Raw genomic sequence first — 13,362 nt, 5'->3', positions numbered from 1 at the left:
GCTCACATGGACCTAAACGCAGCATACTCAACATCTGTTGTGTAAGCTATTAACACCCCGCCACGAGAGTGCGAATTAAAAGGAAGAGGGATTTGAGTATTGCTGTGTATCTGCTAAGCTGGATTGAGTCACTCTCAAGCAGCAGTTGTGGGTACAGTTTAAGTGTGCAGGGGGAATTGGATGCTGCAGAGGGGGTTTATGGCTGTGGTCTTGTTGGGTTAGAGACAGAGAATGCAGTGACTACACATGGTTCTCACTGGGCAAGGGCTCAGTCTGTTGTGTCCAGAACAGAAGTTATCAGAAAACAATCCTTCCTGCCATTCTTTTAAAAAACATTTCTTATCATAGGAAACAATTTGTTGCTTGGTATAGCTGTCTGAGGCTTTAAATCTGAACTGAAATCTTTAGTGCAAAACTCAGAGAGCATTTCACAATTGGCCCCAGGCTTTGACACTAATGGGAACATTTAGAATGGCTTTGTTAAACTGGATCATCCCTATATTAGTATTAGTATATGGGTGGTCAAATCAAGTCAAGTCAAAATTTATTATAGCACAATATCACAAAGTATGCCTCAAAGGACTGTACATATATAATAAAACAGTAATGAGCAATATTAGCAAAATCCATAAAAACATATAAAAGTGAGATAAACTACATATAAAACATTATAAACAAAATATTTGAAATACTTACAAAAATATTTAAAAGAAAAAAGTAAAGTAAAATACAGCAATATACAATATGCACATAAAACTCATGTACATTCACACCTGGATACAGATGAAAACACACATACAGAAATGTGTAACATACACATTTACGTACAAATATGTAACCATGCACACCTAGAACTGAATATAAGCTGGATAACCATAATTTAGTACTAAAGGAAGACTAAGTGAGGTTTAAGGCTGATGCAAATAGACAAATAGTGTTTTGAGTTTACTTTTGATGAATCAACTGAGCTAGCCTCTCATATTTGGATAGGAAGACAATTCTAAGGAACAGGGGCTTAGTAAGAGAAGGCCCTGCAACCTACTGATGTTTTATTTATTTTTTAAGTAGTCAGGAGACCAGCATTTTCTGATCATTGAGCCCTAGCAGGTATATGAGGAGTGATTAGAGGTGATAAGTAGGATAGCGCAAGTCCATGTAATATTTTATGAGTTAAAGGTAGAATCTTGAAGTCAGATCTAGCATGTACAGGGAGCCGTTGTAATGAAACAAGAACAGGGGTAATTTTGTCAAATTTTCTAGTTTTGGTTAATATCTTAGCAGCAGTATTTTGTACAAGTTGTAATCTAATTTTGATTTAGGTAAGCCAGAGAAAGGGGTGTCAGAATAGTCAAGCCTAAATGAGACAAATGCATGAATAAGTGGAAAGAATGGGACAAATCTTGGTAATATTTCATGCATGGAAATATGCAGTCTTTGTAATATTGTTGATATGTTTTCCAAAGGAGAGATTAGGATCAAATAGGACACTGAGATTTCTAATACAAGGGTTTTGTGAAATTGTGGAACCAGCTAAATTCAGAGTGAGATCATTGTATTTGTTTTATAATCTGCTTTGGACCAAGAACTAACATTTCAGTTTTCTCAGCATTCAGAAGGAGGAAATTAGATGACATCCATTGTTTGATTTTTAATAGGCATTCTTCCAGCTTCACCAGCTGATGACAGGCGTCAGGCTTAATGGAGATGTAAAGCTGAATATCATCTGCAAAGAAATGGAAACCTAGTTTGATTAATGTACCAAGTGGTAACATGTAAATAGAGAAAAGAATAGGACCAAGTACAAACCCTGTGGCACACCATAACTGACCTTAATGTGGTCTGATGAACAGTTGTTCTGTAAAACAAAGTGAAATATATCAGATAAGTATGATCTAAACCAGGAGAGAGCAGTGTCCGTGAGACCAGTATAACTTTCTAGGCGATCTAATACAATGAATAGAAGGTCTAGGAGCAACAATATTGAAACTGAGTCAGAGTCTGAAGCAAGTAGTACATTATTTACCACTTTTGTCAGAACAGTTTCTGTGCTGTGGAATTTTTTGAAGCTGGATTGATGAGGTTCATTCAGATTATTGGATGAGAGGTGATCTATGAGTTGCAGATTTGTGATTGGTCTGTTGTTGCTGATTAAATCAGGGTCCAGGTTGTGCTTCTTTAGGAATGTCCTGATAACTCCTGTTTTAAAAGATGAAGGCACAATTCCACTAATAAGAGAGCTGTTTATTATCTGTAGTAATAGTGGGCTTAGAATTGGGAAAACGTCCTTAATAAACTTGGAAGGAATAGGATCAAGTAAACAAGTAGTGGGCTTGGAAGAAAATACCAGTCTAGAGAGTGTTTCAAGGGAGATTATCTCAAAGTAGGTAAATTTGCAAGAAGAAGAATGTTCAGATGTAACCACCTTGTCCTATGTGGGAATTGAGAAGGAGGAGGATATTGTTTTTCTGATTTCATCAACTTTAGTGATGAATAACTCTATGAAGTTGCAGTTGTAGTAAGGGAGGTGCTGCCTATAGGGAGATTTACAAGTGAGTTTAGTGACAGTGTCAAAAAGAAATTCTGGGTATTTTTATTATTTTTTGTCATGTCAGAAAAATGAAGCATTCCAGCAGCATGAGGAGCATGTTTATATTCAAGCAGGCTATTAGACCATGCAAGCTGAAAAGTTTCTTGCTTAGTTGTTTTCATTTGTGTTTTCTGCATTTTTGTTTAAGAGACCAGGTGTGTCCCTTGTCCTAGTAGACAGGGGGGCAACCGAATTAAGTGCGTTCAGCAATGTGAGATTGAAATTGTCAGTGAACTTGTTAAGGTAGCAGGATTGATCAGTGGTGGTTACAGCAGACTCGAGTTGCTCAGCAAGTTTAGGAATGGTAGTTGAGTCAATACAATGGGTAGTGTAGGTTTCAGAGTGGCTAATATAATGCCTAGACAGTTTAGCCTTAAAAGTAAAGAAGCTGTGATCTTAAAAGACAGGTAAATGTGGTAAGATAGTTAAGATCTGAGAGAGAGACCACGTGTCTACTAGGTCAATTGTGTGGCCAAAGAGGTGAGTAGGTACATCAACATGCTGTGTAAAACCAGTGGAATCTATGAGCTTTAAGAAAGCTTTAATGACTGGCTTGGATTTTCCATTAACATGAATTTTACAGCATATATAGCAGCTATGCCCCCACTTCTTGATTCATGTGACTCTTGTAAACTAGTGTAATTTGGAGGTGATGCCTCATTTAGGCTTACAAATTCATTTGGCTTTAGCCAGGTTTCACATAAACCCAAAAAATCAAGATTATTGTCATTTACCATGTCATGGATAGGCAGTGATTTAGTAGAAAGTGATCTAATATTAATAAAGCTAATATTTAAAGTGACATTTTGCAAAGTGGCAGGGAATGTAAAAAAGCAGGGCGTAATGTAGATAATGTTATTCTGATTTCGAAAGTTGTAAGTCATATTTAACAGCTTGGTTATCACTGATTATGACAGGGATATAACTATAATTGGAGTGAATGGTTATCAATGCTGTGGGGATTTTCTGGGGCTTGGCAGCTATCATTACGAGTTTTATCATTTGAATGAGTAAAAACAGGCCATGAGCCAACAGGACCCTCTCTATCAAGAGTTGGTGTGTTTAGAATCAAGATGAGGTTGTTAGGGTCTTGCTGGGATGTGGGTCAGAAGGAGTTAAAGGCTATATAGTTGATGAAATTTGATACCAGTTGCCTGGTCCCTTTCCAGTTGGGGTGCAAGTTTTAAACAAATCATGGTCGGTCCAAAACAAATTTAAATGGCTGATAAAACCATAACCTGTTGCTGTACAGAAGTTTTGCAACCACTGATGGAGTTTAAAAAGATGGCTGAAATGTTTAGATCTGGTTGACATAGTGGGAATAAGACCAGATAGAAGACAGTGTTTGCCCAGTTGGTGATAAAATTTGCTACTTTGCCACCAGAAAGGCAGTAGGTTACGGCGCCAGGTTGATCCACAAATCTGATAATGGAATCACCTAAACCAGAACTTTGGGCTTATAATGTTTCCAGTGCCACTGTACACAGAGAACTGCAGTGGAAACTGGTGATTAGCAATAACCACGCTTGCTATGCTAGCTGCATTGACATTGCCTGAGAAGGTGGCTTCGTGGTCTGACAGCGGTGTGGAAAGGGAGGCGTTGGCTGTACTAGCAGCGTTACTGTGTGCCCGAATGGAGTTAACTCTGGGATTAATACTACACACGGATACTGAGGCTGATAGTTGGGGATGTTTGCCAATGGGCAACCCAAGGGCTATCCCAGGAGTTGGATGTGTTAGGCAGGTAGCGCCTGTTGGTAATTCAATTTTCTTTGAGAGCATGAGAAAATGAGGAAACTGGGTCGTTAGTGACCTCAGCCAGAGGTGTAAAGCAGTTGAAGAGCTGAGGAGAATCATCTTCTCCATTGGGGTCGTAAATAGGAAGGGAAAGCTTCCTCTGCCTTTCACCACCGTTAACAGCCAGGTGCGGGGCTAATGCCACCCCCTTGTGGCGTTGTTGCTGAGACCAACGGGTACTGACAGCCTGGCTGTTCTAGATAGGGTAACCGAGAAGAGAGCTCCATTTGTCGCTGGAGAAGATCCATGATAAGAAGCTCAATGGATTGCAGCTCAGTTTTTATGTCTGTGATTGTTGATGTCATAGCCATTCTTTGGGAGGAAACTTCCGTCGGACAGCCAGAAAGACAGGATCGTCAAAGTAGGTAAGGAGATTGACCCAAGTTATTCTTCTAGTAACGTCAGCTGTCCATTTAGGTCACAGACTCACAGTCAGTGTCAGCAGGGAAATGGGGTATATTGTAGTATGTTGCATGCAGTTAGGCTGAAAGCAGAGCACAGAAAAAAAACTGCAGGCAGCAGTGTTGAATTGTACGAAATGACTCAGTTGTTTACTTGGTAGCAGCCATAGCAGTCAGGAAAACAACCACCATAAAATAAGATGCTGTGGTCCACCTTCAAGGACAGCAATAAAACAACAGGACTGGAATCCCTGAGAGTGCTTTCCAAAACAATACTTACCGGCAACAGACCCAGATGGCCTGACTGCGGTGATCCAGCTCCATGTTGGTGTAGCTTGGTTCCCAGCTAGCCAACAATAGACAATAACTTCTACTTAAGGTAGAGGTCTGGTGGGAGTGTAGACAGTTGGCTAAAAGAGTGTGAAGGACTGCAAGAACGGTTAATGGAAGCCTACTGGCCGATTAAAAGGATAAAAACACAGCAGAATGCTAAGCATGGCAGTAGACAGGAGATACTGGCAGCAGCGATCTTCAGACTCGTGTCATGGATGGTGCCATGCATAGATTTAATTTTCTTGCTTTTTAATTATCATGTTGTCTATAATAATAATAATAATAATAATAATATGTATTCATACTAATAATAACTACACTTAGAAATGATATTCATTTATAATAGAATATATACATTATACAGTATATACTGTATGGATGGATGTGTACAGTAGTTATGACTCATAAACTGAGTGATAAGGATACTTTATTCATTCATTTATTTATTTATTTATTTGTGCCATTCAAGTGTTAGATTAAGCCAGAAGATTCATTGTCATCTGCAGTCCCTGGACAGATTGATGATTTTATTTTTATAGTATTATTTCTAAATGTACTGTATTTCAATGTGCTTATTTCAATTGAGGGGTTTGAGTGCATTTTCTAAGCCTTCAGTGTCTTACATGCTCTTTAGAATAAAATGGACAGACACACTGACAGCTTTAAAGCTGCATTAATCATTTTTTATTTGGTCATTCGTTTTGGCTCTTTGGCTGTTAAATGCCCCACTATGTTCACCAGCTTGTTGCTAACTTTGTCTGTTTGTGTCTGGTGCTGAACAAATAGTGTACAGTGAATTTCAATACTTTTATTTATTAATTTATTGTGAAAACAGCTGCCTGCTGCTGCTGGAAATAAGGTTGATAGAACCAGAGATTGCTGGGCGTAAAATCAGAAAAATTAGCAAAAATAGGCTAAAAAGCTCCATAGAACTTAAGGGCCTGTTTCTATGAGCAGACTTTATCACATTATTTATAGTCTTTTGGTCCCTTGGAAATATGAAAATATTGATTGGTGCAGCTTTAAGGGTAAGAAAATGCCCTTTCAGTTATGGGATTGTACTGGCAAACAACAGACTTGTCTCCCACTTCCATGCAGCAGAGATAGCAAGTGCAGTGCATTGCATTTACCAAAGGAAAAAACAATCCTGAATTACTATCTCATAATTATGAGAAAAGATCTCATAATTAAGAGATCCAGATTTCATAATTACGAGATCAGGATCTCATAATCACGAGGAAACTACTGTATCTTATAATTATGAGACAGTTTTCTCGTGATTATGAAGAAAGATTAAAGTGGTTGAATCATCACTATTGCAGTAGACAGAGGCATGATGGCATTATCTGATTTAATTCTCTTTTATTTCCTCTTCGGTTTGAGATAGTGAGAGATATCAATGTCACTGAGTAATGTGGATGGTATTATATTGTGTGATATTCTATGTCTTGAGTGAATAACCAATTACATGGTCCAAATGGCATAAGGCTGTTATGTATGTGAGGTTGGTATGTTTAAGGACATGAAATAAAGCAGCATATCCTGCATATCCTTGTCAGTGAGTTCATGTAAGAGTGACAGTACAATTAGCAGAACAATTAGTATGTCAACATTGCATATCTAAGTCCTTGGGATTGATCAGGCGGACAGCAGTCCATCCAGGAGCAGCTTCATGTATAGAAAGTCATACATCAGAAATACATCCAAACCATAAAAACCGTCTGGTAAAAGCTATCAAAATAAAGTGTGCTATGAAGTATGATAAAAATGTTTGTAGTTTGCAATATAGCTGAATTCCTAATTAGATCACAGAATCTGATGCGTCTCAGAGTATAGTTTAACACCTGTTATCTCATAATTATGAGAACTTTTCTTATGAGATCTTTTCTCGTAATTATGATGAAATGCAATGTGCTTCCATACTGATGCTGTCTTTTTTCTTTTAACCCACAGTCAGGGTAAAAACAAGACAACCTTTTATTTATTCAGTCAACAGTGGTTTTAATATATATGAATGACATTGCTTGATTATATTGATGTTGGAGGTACATCTTTTTAAATCTAATAATATATATAATAAATAACCATCACGTCATTGGTTTCAGAGGCCAGAGGACTACAGCTGAAAATCAGCCAGATTGCTATATGCTGTCCTTATAAATAAATGAAATTAAATTTTGTCAAGTACATGAACAATATGAAATATGAGGAAGAAGAATAAAAACTGCAAGTATTCTCTTGCTGACTACCAAACAAATAATAAATAAAACTTCCTTTACAGTAAATGAAAAACAGAGTACAGAGCAACTTGACAATGTTATTGAAACCTCACCACACAGTTCCACAATTAACAGATACATTAAGAAATGTCTTAATGTTTAAAATGTAATTATAGTCATACAGCAGCTCTCATTTTTCTAATCTGCAGTTACATAACTGCAGCAGCAGTATTATACTATATAATATTACTATAATGTAAACATAAAGTTTTGGCCATGTGGCCATGTTGCATTAATGAGACTAAAATCTGAGGGGATGATTTCATCTAAAAGTTAAGACTGTCACAAAAAAGTTCCGTTGGATGTTTAACACAATCAATGAGTTGACACTGGGCATATTTTCAAAGGTATATTAGGTTTGGATATTTTTTGTTAAGTTTGTTTAAAAATTTAATTGTTTAAAAAATTAGTGGGGAGCTTTTCAAATTTCATGCTAGACTATGTAGTCTGCTGTTACAACACTGGATTAATCGAGCATACTCAGAATATATATATTTACTGTAATTGAGTTAATTCTTGTCAAGTGATAACACTGTTAAGGGTCAGTCCATATGCTTCCATTATAAAATCACTTAATCTAGTGTTTTGACAGCTTTTCAGTTTTGCCTTTGCTTGATTACACAGGAGGCATCTACACTGTTTATGCAAAAACCCATTTAACCAGCCATTGATACATGTTTTAGTCAAACATTTAATGTATGATGTCACTCTGTAGTGTTCATGCTTTAAAAGGGAAAACCACATCTTCCTTTGAAGGTTAGTCTGTATTTGTGAACAAAGCAAGATGGCCCATGATAAGTTTCATATATAACACTTTACATATGATGAAATTTAATCATATCAAAAATATAATGGTAGATGAATATGACATGGAAAGTGGTTCTAAAAACAAAAAAATACAATTAGATAGTAAATCTGAAGCAGGAGTTGCACTAAATTGTTAACTGAGGCAGTTCTGGGTTCATTACAAGTGGAACTTAATCTTTTTGACTTTTGTCTTCATAAAGCAAAGCAATCCCTACTCAGAACTCTGTCACTCACTACTGTCACTTACTGTAAACTACAGTAAGTTGTTCAACCAGAGTGGCTTTCATATTTTACTTTTTTATTGAAATAATTATCAGCGGAGATCAAGAGTCTGAAACCTATTGTGAAATAACTAATATACATACAGTATGTCCCACAAATCCTTTTGCAACACACAATTATTCTACCACTGTGTGATGGGTCCCTTGCCAAAAGTTATGAAGCACAAACTCTGAGAACTTATTCTCAGGTTTCCAGCTTTCAAAGTCATTGCTAGTGGGAATTTCAAACTGAAATCACAAGCACAGATAAAATATATTGCAAAAGGCTGCAATATGAGCGTTTGTTAATTTCCTCTTCATGCTACTAGAGGGTAAAGTAGTGCCAGTCAGAACAGGCTGGCAAGACATGTCTCCCCTAAGCCCAGGAAAAGTAGTTACTATCAGGGGAGTCTGTATTTCTGCAAGCTACCTATTTTGAATCATAAAATGTGGTGTGAGAGCGGGGGTGGAAAGACAAAAATATCTTATTCAGGTAGTCACGTTGCTGAAAGTTTCTGTGAGTCAAAGTTGCATTAGTGGAGTGAAAATGAAAAAAGAACATTTTATATGAAAGAGAATGAATGTGCAATTTCCTCTTTCAAAAGTAGCGCCTTCATTTCAGTGTTGTTTCGGTTGATAACATACAATTCTCTTTTTTGGGTGGGGGTTCAAATTCAGTCTACGACCACAATAACAGCATGTCAAAAAATGCGCTGCTGTTGTTGATAAATGTATTTTATGTAAGGATGTATTCTGCAGTTATTGTACTTGCAGAAACAGGTGAACTGAAAAGTGCTTTCTGGGTGTGTTGTGTATTATATTTCTGGTGGAGGCTGGCCTGTATAATTCCTTGGAATTTTATGCTTACTTGATTTCTCCAGTGCTGATGAAAACAAATACATACAGAAAAAAAGTCGAGTGCAAGTGTAACGGATGACCTTTCCATTTAATTTGATTTATTGTATTATTTTGTAGGAAGCGTCACACTGAATAATGGCCACTTATTGATTTCTGTTGAGTTCCTTCAGTGTTTAAAGAGGGGGGGGGGGGCAAGCTTGGCTGTAGCCACAGTTTACATGAGGCCAGTAAAAAGGATCTTTAACTTAAACTGATAGACTGGACATACATACCGACATCAACACTCTTGATACAGTCATTTGCCATGGCAACTATACAGCATGTGAAAATCTGACATAATCACTATATCTAAAAGGCCAAAAATGTGGAGCATGAGACTGAGAAAGCTGATGTGTTGCTATGGCAACAACATCATTTGGATGAACATTTCAGTAGCTGGGATAAATATTCTTCTAACTTTCTGTGGATCTTTTTTTTAAAAAAAAAAAATTTTAACACATGAAATTTGTACAGAAATTTCAAGTAGGTGTATAAAACGGATACGGAGTACCATGAGACATTAAATGTACTTTCTATCCATTTGATCCTAACACTACTAAGAATGGAGGAGTCATTCTAAATTTATATTTCTGAATACAATTATAATTTGGAAAATTTGTACATACTGTACATTAAAGACATAATATATAACTTTTCCACATTAATATGCTCCAAAAACGACCAGACCTATGTTATATATTTTGTTGTGCTGATGTTGAGTTGTGTACTCACATTATCCCAAATGTTTTCAACAATGTTCAAACCCAGAGAAATCCTTAATTTTAATCAAGGTAATGGTCCGTTTCATTTGGTCGCCTGTTAATGGCGTCATATCCCCTTTACCCCCTCTTCTTTCTATAACTTCTGGGGAAACACGGGAAAGACCAGTAACGGTAAGTTAACGTTACGTTAGCTAACATTACTTGCGGCTATTTCATTAGAATGAAATGACATAATATTAATATAAGTATACATTACCTCTACTACTGTGAACACGATTTTGCCTCTCTTCTCTTTCTGTCTGAGTCACATCAGAACTATTTACTAATAAAATTTCAGTAATAATGTTACATTTACGGCATGATAAATCTGTACCAGCCTGTTGACTCTGATTCTGAACCTGAAAAGGAAGGCCTGGCTGAGGATGACAAATAAGTTACATTTACTGACATAACAGAGGCACTCTCCAATTAATGTGATGATCAGTTTTTTCTTCCTCCTCATCACAGATGTGCATCACATACAATCAACCTTATCTCGTCAATGATGCTGAAAAGTGGTTGTCAGCTAGTCCTAATATTAAAGCTATCTGTAGAAGTGGTTTTGCCAAGAGCAAAGTACCCTGGACCAAGGCAAGCCACTCCATAGTGGCTTCAGAGCTTGTGGAGGACGTCAGTCGAAGAAAGCTCCTGGTGACCACATTCACAAGGTAGAATTTTTCTATGAAGCAGTGTCCCGAATCACTGAGATCCCCATCAGTGACCTGAACGGCCTGTGTGTCAAACTGGGAATAAAGGGCTTCACCGACAAGGAGTACCAATTCCTAGGGGAGTATTGTGTTGTCATGAAGCCGCTTACTATTGCCTTAGACATCTTACAAGGGGAATATTACTGTTTCTATGGCACTCTCCTACTGACCCTTGAAGTCTCTGATGTCTAAGACACTTGCCCTGAAAGTCAGCCTTTCTAAGATGACAGCTGGCCTACCTGATGTTATTGTACAGGTGGGTCAAACAATGTGGTGTAAGCTAATGTAGTAATGTTACATATTTTGTAGTCAATTAGGACATGGTCATATGGTCATAGGTCATGGCAGCCTATAATTTGTTTAACGTTAGTCATAGGCTATGACTGGTACCTATTGAAACAAACTTTATTTAATATTTCAGGCAATCAAGGCCCGGTTTGCTGACACACTTGATAGCAGAGATGCACTTCTGGCTGCTGTAAGTTTGCAGAAATTTAAACTGAGGTGGATGAGAGAGGTGGTGAGGAGAGAACGCATTAAAGAGCTGCTGATGTTCAAGTGTTGCACACTGCTTCCTGACCCCATGGACACCGTCCTGGCCACTTCCCCACCTGTGCCCATGGCCAGAGTCAGAGGACATCAACTCAGCAGACAAAGAAGTGATGGACTATTTGAGGGCAGGGCAGGGGATAGAGACCCTCAATCAGTTCCCAAAGATCAAAAACATTTTTATGAAAGACAACACTCTCACTCCATCCAGCTTGCCTGTGGAAAGACTATTCAGCTTAGGGAGTTTGGTGCTTACTCCAAGAAGGAATAGACTATCAGATAGAAGATATGAGAAGCTTCTCCTAATGAGATATAATCACCATTTCAGTTGTGAGCAGTGAAATAGGCTAGTGGTGAAGCAATAGGCAATAAAATGGGTTCAGATTAAGTGTTTAAGCAGGAAGGCAAATAGCATATTGCCTATTGAATTTAACTTAATTGAAATCCTACCATTTTGATTTGTTCATTGTCTTGTGTTTTCAGTTTTAAAAGGCGGTCATACAGCATGCACTACTATTTTTATAAGTGAAACTTGAGGCAGTGCTTTATTTCATTCATGGACATCCCATTAATTGTTGTCGCCAGATATAGACCCACTGTATAAACTTATTTGGTCAGTGGACTGTATAAATTAAGCTATTCATCTGTTTAAATTGGGACCAGACAATTGTGTTAGTATTAACCCTCTATATTTCCTCATTAATACAGAATGTTTTGTGCCTTGATGCACTATGAAATAGCCTAGTATAGGTCTAACGGTTTTAGCCTACATTTTAAGTTAAATTATTTCTGTTATTATTGTCAGGTTAATGTTGCAGGGCAATTGTGACAAACTTAGCATGCAAACATGTACATTTGTGTATTGATAGAAATGTGTTGGTACTTGTTGGCCTCTTTTTCATCCTGCCGATGTGTGTTTGGGTCTACCCGTTTGAGCGTTTTAAAGATTTTATTTTGGTCTTAACTGCATTATGAAATAACAGAAGTTGTTCAAAAGATTGTGTCTCATCATCAGTTTGAGCCAGTTGTGCTTTTCATCTAGCCAGGAACCAAACTTTTACGGATTCATAGGCTGCAGAAAAAAAACTGCTAGTCTGAAGCCTTAGCTGCACTTGCTAGCAATTACCCTGACATTTACACAGAGGTGCACATGTGAAGTCTGAATTTTGAGGAGAAAAGATGCAATTAGCAATTTTGTGGGGTGTAATGGAAAAGTAATATAATGAGTAGTGTAATGAATTACTGTTTGCAGGGAGTAATAAATAAAGTAATAATTTTTGATAGCAGCAGAAACTGCATACTGTGCTTTTAAATTTTTAATATCAGGCTGTTACTGTGTGGATGGTCAGATAGGCAATCGTATTGCCCTGTAGGTCTTCAGCTCTTGGGTATTAATGGAGGACTGGGACCTGCAGAGTGGAGCGCTTGAGCCCATTTGGGAATCAGCTAATGACTGTGGGAGATTCAACTGAACAGAGTGGACTCGAGGGATCTGTCCACTCCACTTTGCACCAATGAGTGGCCTGTCTGGAAAAATAAGGATATTTAACATGAAAGGGGTTTTCAACTGCTTTAACATGAAGGCACAACGTCCACCTTTAGTTCAAATAACATGAAGCATTACCTGCATCATCTACTGCCCTCTCACTGGTCTATAAGAGAGACTAAATGTAGCTTACTGACAGTCTAGTCAGGAAGACTACTTCATGTTAATACTCCCTCTAAGCTGTGCTTCTCGGCTCACATCCATTCATATATTTTTTATTTCCTTCTACATTCCTGTCAGTGTACAATTCAAGTGGCAGCTCACTCTTTGTTAAAGGTGTAGTATGCAGGATTTATTGGTTGGTGTTTGTAAACACACAATATTCAAAGTTTGCCCCTCCTCCCAAGTGAGCAAGCGAGAGAGAGACAGAGAGCAGCAGTGGTCGAGCGAGCTATAGAATGAATTAAGAGAGCTAGCAGCACTGGTGAGAACAAAGCC

At 37.7% G+C, this 13,362-nt stretch overlaps 2 long non-coding RNA genes across 2 annotated transcripts; one reads left to right on the top strand and one right to left on the bottom strand.

Moving 5' to 3' along the window:
• Window positions 1-687: 687 nt before the first annotated feature.
• LOC121895991 lies at window positions 688-5,391 on the bottom strand. Its single transcript, XR_006095884.1, has 3 exons — window positions 5,066-5,391; window positions 1,829-1,855; window positions 688-1,723 (listed from the first exon to the last, which is right to left on the bottom strand). It is a non-coding gene; the product is annotated as an uncharacterized LOC121895991 (long non-coding RNA).
• Window positions 5,392-10,354: 4,963 nt separating this feature from the next.
• On the top strand, window positions 10,355-12,667 carry LOC121896163. Its single transcript, XR_006095933.1, has 2 exons — window positions 10,355-11,085; window positions 11,251-12,667. It is a non-coding gene; the product is annotated as an uncharacterized LOC121896163 (long non-coding RNA).
• Window positions 12,668-13,362: the final 695 nt, after the last annotated feature.

The sequence above is a fragment of the Thunnus maccoyii genome, chromosome 4 (genome assembly GCF_910596095.1).
Source record: "Thunnus maccoyii chromosome 4, fThuMac1.1, whole genome shotgun sequence".
In the NCBI taxonomy this organism is placed as follows: domain Eukaryota; kingdom Metazoa; phylum Chordata; class Actinopteri; order Scombriformes; family Scombridae; genus Thunnus; species Thunnus maccoyii.
Note: the sequence above shows the minus strand (reverse complement) of the source record. Positions and strands in the feature narration are given on the sequence as shown.